At 35.2% G+C, this 14,530-nt stretch overlaps 1 protein-coding gene across 5 annotated transcripts in view; it reads left to right on the forward strand.

The window, feature by feature from the left end:
• LOC106087414 (myotubularin-related protein 4) overlaps positions 1-14,530 on the forward strand; it is a 61,863-nt gene that overhangs the window by 17,290 nt on the left and 30,043 nt on the right. Inside the window, exon 1 of one of the 5 annotated variants that reach the window (XM_059366586.1) lies at positions 1,614-1,786. The exons of the other annotated variants lie outside the window; for them this stretch is intronic. The gene's annotated coding sequence lies outside the window, so the exon portion shown is untranslated. Of the gene's footprint in view, positions 1-1,613; positions 1,787-14,530 lie in introns of those variants that run through there. 5 annotated transcript variants of the gene reach the window in all.

Consider the following 14,530-nt stretch of genomic DNA (forward strand, 5'->3'; position numbering starts at 1 on the left):
CTGCACAGTGTCGTATACATCTGGTCGCCTTATGGCTCTCGCATGTGTTTTTGACATTTTAACAACATCTGAGTTTCATCACACATTCGCTTATACACTCTCTCTCTCTCATTATATCTCAGTTTTGACATATCACTGAGCTATCAATACGTTTTGGCTATGCGGCATTCAAGTCAGCTGTTTAAATGTTGTTTAATTTTTATATTCGCTTTGCTCATGAATACATAGTATGTATGCATGTTTGTACTGGTGGATATTGGGTCCAGACTGGGCGAATTGCCCCCTCGACCCACCTACTTTAGCCATACAGTTTGTTGTATGAACAACAGACAGGCCAAACGAATGACTAAATATGTACTCTAGTTGCAAACAAATAGCGTAGACAAAAAGCAACGCAACTACGATGAATAACGTCAATGGGCACCAACCATCACCACCTCCCAAACACAAGAAGAGGAGAAAAAGAAAACAATAGAAATAAGCAGCAGACACTGCAAGCAAAGAGTCGTAGTATTATTTAGTCACAGTGTCATTTGTACTACATAATTAAACGGTTATGGTGGCGGCGGTTTGTCTTGTAATTCGTATTGTTCGTATGCGATGATGACCAATAAAGTATAATTTTATCAAATACATAATATTAAATATTTGGTCGGCATAAAAGTACCTGCGGTGGTCATACGTTCTTTATTAACGATAAAATCCTGGCGGTGTATTTGTAGTGTTGTGTATTTTGTAATTAAATTAAAAAATATCTATTTATTCTGTCTGTGGTTATGTTAAAGAAATAACCCAAGATAGCAAGCAAACAACATTGTGACCTATAGTAGTAAAAACATGTCTTTTGATTAATTTTTTTCACTGTCAATGGCGTTTGTCGATAATTTTTGAAAATACCTTAAAAATATGTAACCCCCCTCCAAACATTTGGAAGTGACTTTCTCACTCCCTCCCAGAATAGTCACTTTTTAGGTCCTTTTATATGATAGTTTGTAGAGATTTCAAGATTTACAACAACAACAAATACATTACTGTCCGAATTCTATCATTCATGTTTCGCTAATTAGTTTCTCATAATCAACTGTTATTGCTTCAAATTTAAAAATAGATTTTTTGTTGTTGTTTTGGACGCTAACTCAAAAAACCTTAAACAAGAGAATGTAATATGTTAACTTAGCCTTCTGTAATTAAGAAAGGCCGGTAGCACAGAGGGATAGCATACGCCTCACAATCGTAAGGTTGGCTGTTCAAATCCCAGTCAGGGAAAATCATTGCAAATAAAATCTTCGATTATTAAATCTTGATTTGGAAAAGAAATAAATTAGAAAGAGAAATAAAAATTAGCCTCACTCTAAAAGGTAAAAAAACATTTGGCAAATAAAAATTTATTTTTATAAATGACGTTGATAATCGAATTTTACACTTTTTTTAGTCCCTATTTAGTCACTCATGGGTATGTATCGCCAAGTGGCACGTTTTCTCCCGTACCGAGACACTAATTAGAGTAAAAAATGATATCGCCTGAGATTGTTTTCAACTTCCTTGAGTGCAGATTTAGTGACTCGCACGATAGAAAATGTTTGGAGGGCCATAGTATATACATGTGTATGTGTGCAACAAACATTTGAATACATTGATTTGTTATGTGCCGTTTACAAATAAGTGTCAATAAAATTTATGCATAACACTTCAAAACGATAAAAAAAATACTGAAAAATATCTACTGAGTGCCAGAAAACAACAAAAAATGTATAAGTACCGCTTTTGTTCAACATTCAACATTGCGGTAGGTCTATTTTTTCACTATTTGACATAAATGGAAGAGTGTTGGGGGTGACATAGAAATTTTTGGGGAAGAATGACAGCAAGAGTTCAAAAAATACGAGAGTGAGAGAGGTAAATGCCTTACTCATAATCGGCATTAATTCCATAGTGTTTTTAAGGCAAACACATAAACGTACGCACACCCACAAATACAAAGAGAACTTTCCTAATGCTCATTAAAATTGCTCATTACCATGTTGTTGTTGGATATGTACATGCCACCATATGTGTGTCGATAAGTTTTTGAATAGCCGTTTATTTGTTCAATGATTAGGTTTTAAGTGATTTGCTTTGTTTTGTATGTAAACCTGTCTCTTAAGAAGTATACATATCTACACCCTTTTGTTTTGCACAGTGCCATAAGCCAACAAATTAAATATTTTAAGATTTGATTTAAAATCTTGAGCCCATAAAAGACGCATTTGATACCAGATTTTGCTGAAATTTGAAGTAGTTCAGGGGTCACCCTGAAGCAGAGTCCTTGGACGGGGTCATCCTGCGGCTATCGAAGGAGGCGAAGTACCTTGGCATAATCCTCGATTCGAAACTGTCCTGGAAGAGGAACACCGAGGAAAGAAGCCGTAAGACACTGTGAGCTTTTTACTCCTGCAGGAGGATGTTCGGTAGGAAGTGGGGGGTGACTCCCAAGATGGTTTATTGGATGTATACGGCCAGGCTAGGGAGCATTGGTATGGTGGGATGCCGTAGAGAAGAGGACGCGTGCAAAGGAGTTCGAGAAGGTCCAGAGACTGGCCTGCGTCGGGATCACAGGGGCGCAGAGATCCGCACCGCAGGCCGGCCTGGAGGCGATGCTGGTTATGCAGCCCATTGGGGCCTATATTTGCAACTGCGCCGCCAGGGTCGCGCGTGTTTCTCAACTGCACTGGCCCGAAAAATTTGGACGATGGCATCTCCCATGGTCGAGTGTTCGCTTATTCAAAAATTTGCACAAAATTTTACGGAAAGTCGTTGGTCTTCAAGTAGGAGAGAGTGTAAGTGCGAAAAACATTTTGAAAGGTTTGAAAATGAGAGTTTGCAAATTCCTACTGGAGATTTTTTCCCCACGAGAAACTTTCTTACACTCCCTCAAAAATTTCCTGGCAAATTGTTACTGTATAAGTACGTGAACAAACATTATATTACGCAGCAATCGATAAACAAAAACAGCTGAATTTATAGGGACGATAAGTCATTAACCGACATCCATTTGTTAAGGATTATAGCACCTTTACTTTGAAATTTTTACAATATAATCTGGATTTAACCAAATCCAAAAACAAATCCTGTCTGTTTACACTGCGTTTTTGGGGATTTAAGTGGCATACACAAACGTACATGCGTATACATTAATGTGCATATCGCACACAACCATACACAATTCTTGAAAACAGTTGCATATTTGGTATTTTTATCGATTATTCAGCCATGAACTCAGGTTTAATTGGGATTTAAAAATAAATCCTGCAAATATGGGATTTATTTTTGTATGATAAGTTTCCCATCGTGGGCTGAGTGTCCTCAGAGTGTTGTGTCCGGTCTTAAAAAGCTTAGCTGACAAACCATCGGCTTCAGGTGCCTTGATATTCCTTACAAAGGTTATTGTTATTTTGGACTCATGCTTGTTTGGTGGTAAATACCCAAAACCGTCATAAGGGATTGGTTCGATGGTAGTTGTATCGATCTACAATGGGATACCAACCGTTTTGAAATTTTGGTTCTCAGTATCCTCAGACACTTTCTAAAACTGTTACCATTTATTTAAGGCATTTTTTTTAATCTAAAATAATGTATGCAATTGTCTTTGCCACCTAATTTATTTGACTTTTATAAAAAACTTTTTAAATACAACCACTGTGCATTTCATAAACGTGACACCACTTTATATCTGACAAATGCTTTTAGTGGAAATGTGCATGGGTATTGAAAATGAAAGTTCACTTAAAAATTTTTTTTTATATATTTTAATATAAGATGCAAATGCCATTGCAAATATGCAAATGGATGTGTTTGTGTATGTGTGAACTTGCATATCTTGACTATACTAAATGGATTTAAACAGACCATATAAGAATGTATGTTTTTTACACATTAAATGTATGATAATGTATTTAAATGCATATATGTATGTGCTATATTAGTAATTTATTTATAGATGCATGCACACTGTTTGTTGTTTGTATAGGGTTAATGGACATTTCCAGCAAAAACACTGTGGGCAGTTTAGGAATTTGAATTAGAGACTTAATAGACTTGTCGGAGGGATTTGCAGATAAACAAATGTTATGCCATATGAAAGCATTTTTGTGTGCCGCAGAGTATTTTATTAAAAATTAATTCAATAATTTTTGTACCCACCTCCATTTTTATATTTGTAACAATCTTATTAGTGTGAAACGTAACGTATGTATATATATTGTACGTCCGTAATGTGCAGTTATCATAGTCTCCAGCAAAAAAGGGGATAAACTATTCATTCATTTACAGCGCATATTATTATTGACTCATTTATTAACATATTTGCGCTAATTTAAACCATATATATTTGTATATGTATTGATATTTTGTTGGTTAGTGTTGTTAACTATTACTACACTCAAGAAAAATGGAAAAAGGTGGATGAGAAATTTTTTATAAATCAATCTTGTAAAAGCACTGCATGTTTTTTAGTAATGAAACTTATTTGCATGAGCAAAGCCCTATATACACTCTTTTAGCTCTGTAGAAGTTTAACTATAGGGTAGCTGTCATGAAATGTAAAATCGTTTGGGTTAAAATCGAGACCCTTGAGTCTAGGCCATCCGGAAGACCCTTTCGGTCCTGCTGCGTAGCTGATTCAGATCCTTACCCCTTAGAAGTATTGTAAAATCGTCTGCATAGCAGACGCGTTCAAATTCCTTCTCAGTCAGCATGCGCAATAGGTTGTTTATGATAGTCACCCATAGGAGTGTCATTAAAATACCCCTTGTGGCCTGCCCCCTTCCACTTTGTTCCTTATATTTAAGTCATGGGACCCATAATTTATCCACATGCACACCGCCCATGTGTACCTCTTGACATTGAAGGATTCTTCTATTATACGCACAACTTCGTGCAGAGCATTCGCCAGCGATCTTCACTTGACCTAGGTATGCAGTTTGTATTTGAGCAGTTCCCTGGATGTTCTCTTTATCATGGTATCCACAATACCTTGAAATCTCCCACCCCTTAGAACATGACGCCGAATTTGTTTCAAAGTGTTATCATTGGTTCTTTGATAACATTTTTAAGTACATACTATACAGCGGTCAAAAAAAGTATTCATCATTCAATGTTTTTTTTTTAATAAGTCTACAAAAGACAATTGGAATAAAAAACATATTAAACTAATGATGCAGTAGTGCTTGTGTGATATATATGTACACAATTTCATTGTTTTTAAAGAAAAAAATAGTATTTATTGGAACAAAAAGGGCCATTTTACAGCTGAACACAAAAAATTAAACAAAAAAAGTATTCATCATTGCAAAAAAACAAAAAAATAAATAACATAATTTAAAAAAATTAATACTTTGTTATTCGACCACCGCGTCTTATGACTTCTTTTAAACGGTTTGACATCGATTGGACTAATTTAGCGGTTATATTTTGGTCTATATTAGTCCATTCCTCCATTATCACCTGTTGCATTTGACTCTTGCTCGAAAAATTGCGCGTTCTCAATTTGCGTTCGAGATGTTCCCAAAGATGTTCAATTGGGTTCAAGTCGGGACTTTGAGGAGGAGTTTTAATGACTTTGGGGCAGTTATACAGCATCCACATCTTGGTATTTAAAGCAGAATGTTTGGGGTCATTATCTTGATAATATTGAAAGTTATTACCAAGCCCAAGTTTTACAGCACTATCTTTTAAATTCCTCTTTAAAATGTCAATGTAATACTTATGATCCATTACTCCATTAATAATTTCAAGATTTCCCGCTCCTGAAGCCGCCATACACCCCCAAACCATTAAACCACCTCCACCATGTTTTACAGTAGCAACTGTGTTTCGTTCTTCAAGCTCTGTATTTGGTTTTCTGTACACTATGACCTTTCCATCGCACCCAAAAAGATTAAACTTGCTCTCGTCTGCAAAAATGACTGTTTTCCAAAATGATTCGGGTTGTTTTACATACATTTTTGCGAAGTTTAGCCTTTTCACTCGGTTTATTTTATTTATAAAGGGCTTCTTACGTGCAGTTCTTCCTCTGTAACTATGCCTTTTGAGTGTATTTCGAATTGTTTGTGTAGTAACTTCCTTCCCTAAATATTCCATAGTGTTTTTACGAAGAATGGTCGCATTTGTCTTCGGAGTTTTCTGAACTTGCCGCACTAGCCAACGCACATCTCCAACTGAAAGTGCTTTTGGTCGACCAGATCTTGGTTTATTGTCAACAGTTTTCGTTTCTGTCCACTTTCTGATGATGGATTGTATAGTAGATCGTGGTCTATTTAATATTTCACTGATAGTTTTTTGAGTTAAACCATTCCTGTGGTGTTTTATTATCAAAACTTTTACCTCATCAGAAACCTCGTTTTGCTTACGACCCATTTTGACAAAAACTATATTTTCAATGAAATTAAATATTTGCTGTCAAGGGCAAAGCCTCCTTTACTAAATAAAACAGAAAAGGGGGATTCCCAAATAATATTTGAATTTGACTTTGATGATAGCACATCAATGATGAATACTTTTTTTGTTCTGTTTTTGGTGTTATTATATAAAATTGCATTTTTTGCGCTAATTAAATTTATTTTTTGAATTTATTTTAAAACATATTACGAAAAATAAACTATTGCATAAAACTGCATTATTTGTTTACTTTAAATTTTCTTCAATTACCCAAAATAAGTGAATTTATTATCAATTTTGCTAATGATGAATACTTTTTTTGACCGCTGTATGTCAGTCAGTCAATGTACTTACTCACATGAGCCCTAGTGTAGATAGAATATATCTCATGCGAATGCCGACTCTTTTCGATATGTGTTTATTTTCTATATTGCTTGTTGTTGGCCGCACCAGACAAATGTGTATTTTTGTTTTTAATTTTTTTATTTATTCTTCTACATTTGGTTTGATATTGTTTTTTTATGAACTTATTTAAAACAAAAAACACTTTTTAAGCAAAGAAAACTCAAGGTCACACAATCAAAGCAAACAAAAAAGAAAAGAATTGCAAGTTATTTTATTTATATTTTGTTTTCATTTAACGCTACACAACGCATAGATTAAAAATGACATTAATTAGGCCTCAGTTGTTTAAAAGAATAAAGTGCATTTATGTTCAACAGCAAGAATTTTATGGATTTATATACTCATTAAAAAATTGACATAATACTGAGATGTTTTAATTTTTTAGGAATATCACACCCAAACAAAAATGTTACTAAAAAAATTAAAAACAAGTAAGAGCGTGCTAAGTTCGGTCGGGCGAATCTTATATACCCTCCACCATGGATAGCATTTGTCGAGTTCTTTGCGCGGTATCTCTTTTTAGGCAAACAAAGAATAATGAAAAAGAATTGCTATCGGACCATAAATGAATTGAATGCTGAACATTGTTAAATTATTTCAGTCCATTCGGATAAGAATTGCGCCTTGTAGGGACTCAAAAAGCTAAATCACTAGATCGGTTTATATGGGAGCTGTATCAAGCTGTAGATCGATTCAGACAATATTGGACTTGTATGTTGAAGGTCATGGGAGAAGCCGTTGTACAAAATTTCTACCAAATCGGATGAGAATTGCGCCCTCTGCAGGCTAAAGAAGTCAAGATCACAGATCGGTTTATATGGCAGCTATGTCAGGTTATGTACCGAATTGCGCCATACTGAGCACAGTTGTTGGAAGTTATACCAAAACACCATCTTCAAAATTACAGCCAAATCGGATGAAAATTGCGCCCTCCAGCGCCTCAAGAAGTCAAGATCTAAGATCGGTTTATATTGAAGCTATATCAGGTTATGAACCGATTTGAACCATATTTAGCACAGTTGTTGGAAGCCATAACAAAACATCTCACGGAAAATTACAGCCAAATCGGATGAGAATTGCGCACTCTGGTGGCTCAAGAAGTCAAGACCCAAGATCGGTTTATATGGAAGCTATATCAGGTTATGAACCGATTTGAACCATACTTAGCACAGTTGTTGAAATTGTGAGCAAAACACCACGTGAAAAATTTCAGTCAAATCGGACGAGAATTGCGCCATACTAAACACAGTTGTTGGAAGTCATAACAAAACATCTCATGGATGTTTTGTCAAGAAGTCAAGATGGGTTTATATGGCAGCTGTACCGGGTTATGAACCGATTTGAACCATACTTAGCACAGTTGTTGAAAGTAACAGCAAAACACCACATACAAAATTACAGCCAAATCGGATAATAATTGCGCCCTCTAGTGGCTTAAGAAGTCAAGACCCAAGATCGGTTTATATGGCAGCTATATCAAAACCTGCACCGAATTGGCCCATTTACAATCCCAACCGACCTAGACTAATAAAAAGTATTTGCACAAAATTTCAAGCACCTAGCTTTACTGCTTCGAAAGTTAGCATAGATAGACCGACGGACAGACGGACGGACATGGCTAGATCGACTTAAATTGTCATGACGATCAAGAATATATATACTTTATGGGGTCTCAAACGCATAATTCGAGGTGTTACAAACAGAATGACGATATTAGTACACCCCTATCCTATGGTGGAGGGTATAAAAATTTACATGATCGAAGAAGTTTGATAATAATTTCAAGTCAAAGAAACAAGACTTACCCTACAGATTTCATATTAAAATTTAAGTCGCTATATACTAACGAGTACATTCGTTCACTTAAAATTTCTCTCGCTGACTAAATCATTTTACTTCACAAATAAACCCCATTATCTTCTCTTTTGAAAAATCCTACATTAAAACTAATCACCTTTACTTAAATAATTTTTTAAGTACGCTTCTATTTTTAAGGTTTTTTGTTTCTTTAACTAACAAAGTTGTCATTTTGTCCCAAAGCCAATTATCTACTCCTCAAGGATATTTTTAAATTTTACAAAGCGACGTTTGTCTTTAATTAAAGAAGCAAATTTCTATATTATTCACGACACTAATGTTTAAGACAGAAAATCCTTAATGTCAAGGAAAAATTCTTCAATTCAAAGAAATTTTATATACAAATTTTCCTCTGCCACCATATTTATTAGGTTTTATCTATATATATATAGCATATATTTATTTATGTTATTAAAATTTATATAAATCTGTCAATTTCAATATTTTATCACAGTTTGCACTTAAACTTAAAACTTAAACTTTATTATTTATTTCCTTATTAGTTTGACTAATTGTTAGAAAATTATTTTTATTTTTAGGAATACTTGTATTATACCTAATTATACGCTAATACGTATACAAATATGCATTCATAATTTACAACATCCATAACAGTAATTATACCTTCATTTACACCAATTTGCTTTCCGTTTCCGGTTTATTGAGACAAAGCACAAAGTACAAATCCATAAAGCTGCAATCGGCATATACCGCACGCAACATGCTAAATGGAGCAATTTAAACCTCCAGGTTTTTGTTGGTTTATCATCCATCATTTGTTTTAATTTCGAATTTACAACTTTCAATAAAATCGTTCACATTTGGGGTTGATTTCGAATTGTCTTTTTTTCCGAAGGGATAATGTAATTAGCTTTAATAGCATTTCAAATAATGGATTAAGACTCAACAAGATAGTAGCAAGGAAATAACAGGCATTACCCCCGTTGAGCTTACCATTAATCTGATTCATTTATTGGGTTCAATAACATGTAGGTTCATTGTTTGTAAATAATCATAATAATAACAGGGAATGTAAACTAATGGCACGCATCACTATCGATGACACCAAAACATTAACCTTTGGACACAAAACACAAAAATACTTCGAAAAATGTGCCCTATAATATAATGAATGGGGAAAAGTTGATTAAACTTAAATAAAAAAAAACTTTCCGGCCATGTAAGGTCATGTTTTAAGGGAAAATTAGCTTGGCAAAATTCGAAAATAATTTGTATCCAAAAAAAAAATCAAACAAAAAATGTTCTCAAAATTATTAGAAATAAGATTTCTGGAAACCGTTTTAGTGTCTTATTGCATTTGATGGTTTCTATATTAAAACCAGTAAGGAAAGGCAAAAGTCGGGCGGAGCCGACTATATAATACCCCACACCTACCCTACAATTATATATATGGGAGCTATACCTAAATCTGAACCGATTTAGATGAAATCTTGCAGATAGGTTAAGACCAGTGAAAAAACAATCCATGTCAAATATTGTGCAGATTGGTTGAAAATTGTAGTTACTATGACCATTTAAATGCATATCGGGCGATACATATATATGGGAGCTATATCTAAATCTGAACCGATTTTAATGAAATCTTTTGGATATGTTAAGATCAAAACAAATCAATCCATGCCAAATTTTGTGAAGATCGGTTGAAAATTGTAGTTACAACAGCCATTAAAGTGAAAAAAAGTATATCTAAATCTGGACCAATTTAGATGAAATCTTGCAGATAGGTTAAGAACAGTAAGAAAACAATCCGTGCCAATTTTTGTGCACATCGGTTGAAAATTTTAGTTATTACAGTCAATTAAGTGAAAATCGTGGGATAAATATATATGGGAACTATATCTAAATCTGAACCGATTTTGATGAAATTTTGCAGATATGTTAAGATCAGTAACAAAACAATCCATGCCAATTTTTGTGCAGATCAGTTGAAGATTGTAGTTACAACGACTATTTAAGTAAAAATCGGGCGATACATATATATGGGAGCTATATCTAAATCTGAACCGATTTTTACCAGAATCAATAGCGTCCGCCCCAGAGCCAAAAAAAGTGATATGTGCAAAATTTCATGGTAATTGGACAACAAGTACGACCTGTACCTTGATTAAAAGAATACATGGACTCTCAGACGGATGGATGGCTAAATCGAATCAGAAAGTTATTCTGAGTCGATCGGTACTCTTATCAATGGGTCTGGCTCTTCCCCTTCTTAGCGTTGCAAAAAATGCACAAATTTTTAATACCCTGTACCAAAGTGGTGGTGTGGGGTATAACAATAAATGTATGGCAATAAACCTACTACTTTTGACAGCAGGTGGGTCTTTGTCAAAGTCATTAAAATCAATTTTTTCCAAAATGGTCTTAAAATACTATGAAAATGAGTTTTTGTTTGTTTGGCCTAGGAAATAAAATATTTTTTTTACCAACCACCATAGGATGGCGTTCTAAAAGCGGTATACTATTGATCTAGAACTCCTTAAAGTATATATATTCCTGATCATCTCGACATTCTGAGTCGAACCAGCCATGTCCGTCCGTCTGAGGAAATCACGATTGCGGTCGAACGCGTAAAGCAAATGGTTCATATCGGTTCAGATTTGGATATTGCTCCCATAAAAACCGATCTCCGGATTTGACTTTTTGAGCCCCTGGAAGCCTATTTGTCTGAAATTATGCACATAGTGTTCTGTTATGATTTCCAACAACTGTTTTTAGTACGTTCCAAATTGGTCAAGAACCTGATATAGCTCCCATATTAACCGATCTCCCGATTTGACTACTTGAGCCCTGCGGAGACGCAATTTTCATCCGATTTGGCTGAATTTTTGCACATAGTGTTCTGTTCTGACTCCCAACAACTGTGTCATATCAACCGATCTCCCGATTTGATTTCTTAAACCCAAGGAAGCTTGCAAATTATGGAATTTTATTATCAAAATGCGTGCTTTGTTAAGAAAGTTCATCGCGCGCTGCTTCCATTTTATGGTTAAGCTCTTTTTTTGGCCCAATGGCTACGAAAATAAGCAGAATTGTCGATCTTGGAGTGAAGATCAACCATAAGCATTGCAAGAGCTACCAATGGAACCAGAAAAAGTCATAGTTTGGTGTGGTTTATAGACTGGTGCCATCATTGGATCGTATTTCTTCAGAGATAATGCGAATCGTAACGTAATGGTAAGCACTATCGTAAAATGAAATCCAACTTTTTTTTGCTCAAAATGCAAGAGCTTGACTTGCATGACATGTGGTTTTAACAAGACGGTGCTACATGTCACACAGCACGTTTAACCATGGACTTATTGAGAGGCGAGATCGGTGAACTTTTTTTTCATGTTCAGGACCGCTTAATTGGCCGTCTAGATCGATCGTGTAAAGCTAGCTTGAAAATTTGCATAGATACTAAATATTGATGTAGGTCGTTTGGGATTGCAAATTTTTATACCCACTACCATAGGATGGGGGAATACTAATCCAGTCATTCCGTTAGTGACTCCTTGAAATATTGATCTGGGACCCCATAAAGAATATATATTCTGGTTCGTCTCCACATTCTGATTTGATCTAGCCATGTCCGTCCGTCTGTCGACATCGCGATAGTGGTCGAACGCGTTAAGCTAGTCACTTGAAATTTTGCAATGATACTAAGTATTGATGTAGGTCGTTGGGGATTGCAAATGGAACATATCGGTTTAAATTTAGATATAGCTACCATATAAACCGATTGCATTCTATTTGGCTGAAATTTGGCATGTTGTGTTCTGTTATGACTTCCAACAACTGTGCAAAGTACCGTCCAAATCGGTCAAGTGTTCTGTTATGACTTTCAACAACTATGCAAAGTACCGTCCAAATCGGACAAGAACCTGATAAAGCTCCCAAATAAATAGATCTTCCGATTTGATTTCTTGAACCCCTGGAAGCCGCAATTTTTGTCCGATTTGGCTGAAATTTTGCACATAGTGTCCCGTTGTGACTTCCAACTACTGTGCCAAGCACGGTCCAAACCGGTGTATAACCTGATATAGGTCCCATATAAACGATTTGACTTTTTGAGCCCTTACAAGCCGCAATCGATTTGGCTGAAATTTTGCATGTGGTATTCTGTTATGACTTCCAACAACTGTACCAAGTACGGTCCAAATCGGTTTATAACCTGACATAGCTCCCCTATAAATCCATTTCCCGATTTGACTTCTTAAACCCTTACAAGCCGCGATTTTTATCCAATTTGGCTGAAATTTTGCATGTGGTGTTCTGTTATGACTCTCAACAACTGAGCCAAGTACGGTCCAAATCGGTTTATAATCAGATATAGCTCCCATATTTTAGCAGAATCCGTGGCGGTGTGTTCCCAAGATTCGGCCCGGCCAAACTAAGCACGCTTTTACTTGTTTATTTTAAATGAATACCTACTTGACAATAGAGGCCACCGTAGCGCAGTGGTTAGCATGTCTGCCCATGACGCTGAACGCCTGGGTTCGAATCCTGGCGAGACCATCAGAAAAAAATTTTCAGCGGTGGTTTTCCCCTCCTAATGCTGGCAACATTTGTGAGGTACTATGCCATGTAAAACTTCTCTCCAAAGAGGTGTCGCACTGCGGCACGCCGTTCGGACTCGGCTATAAAAAGGAGGCCCCTTATCATTGAGCTTAAACTTGAATCGGACTGCACTCATTGATATGTGAGAAGTTTGCCCCTGTTTCTTAGTGGAATGTTCATGGGCAAAAATGTGGAAAAATTTTTTTACCTACTTGACAATATTGTCTGTAATTTTTAATCTATGAAACACAAAATGTTCCTAAAAAATAACTTGAATTTAATTTTGAAAATAATTACCTATAAAAAAAGTTATACAATAATTTTTTTTTTGGAATTAGAATTTGAAAATTTGTTCTATTAAAATATACAAAAAAATATCTATAGAAATAAGATTTTGCCGAAATGAAAGAAAATTTAAACATATGAAAAAATATTTATGTATAAAAATTCCTATTTTTCAATTAAAATTTTAAAACTAAGTTCAATTAAATGTTGTTCTGGGTTTTTATGAAGAACGCCTTTGGTTATTTTATTTTTTCCCCGCTTTTGGTATATTCCCATGTAAATGTTTATCTCTGTAATTTAAAACACAAGTTTTTCATTTATAAATGGCTCCGAAATGGCATTTTAATAGTCACATTTATGAAGTCAATTAAGTATTTTCGTTTTTTGTGCATATTTCATCCTTTATTGTATAATTATTCCTCCATGTGCTTCTCGTCTACCTATCTATCTACATACCTTCGTTCCTACTATAAAGTTTACGCTAAGCGTCTACCTAATGTTGTTGTGTATTGCGCAGTATACAAATTTCTATACGTGCGCTTCATATCCTTATTCACCATTTCCTTTTGGAGGCAATTTCTTTCGGAGGAAAAGCACATGGTTTTTGACATTTCGATATAGTCTACAGAGAAGGCCGAAAGCAAGTAGCTCGATTATAGGTATTTAGTGAGGTAAGTGTTGAAATAAAAATTAACAAAAAAAAAGCAAAACTATAAAAAGAGTGTGTAAAGTGATAACAACTGAAATTGTTGAAATTCTCTAGCAAGGCAAACCGTTTGTGTGAATTTGTATTGTGTGTCATGTATATCCGTTTCCGGTCATAGAACCGAAAGAGGATATTAAGTGCCCTTTGCAATAATAGTCAATTGATTTGAGAGTGAATTGAATACAGACTACCACTCTCATTCAATTAATACGCATTTAATAATTAGAACACACAACGTGGGGTCTATACTCCCACTGGCTGTTCTCTTTCACTTCCACCCCATGCTGTTGCTGGACTATTCAA

Source organism: Stomoxys calcitrans, chromosome 4, assembly GCF_963082655.1.
Source record: "Stomoxys calcitrans chromosome 4, idStoCalc2.1, whole genome shotgun sequence".
Lineage (NCBI taxonomy): Eukaryota > Metazoa > Arthropoda > Insecta > Diptera > Muscidae > Stomoxys > Stomoxys calcitrans.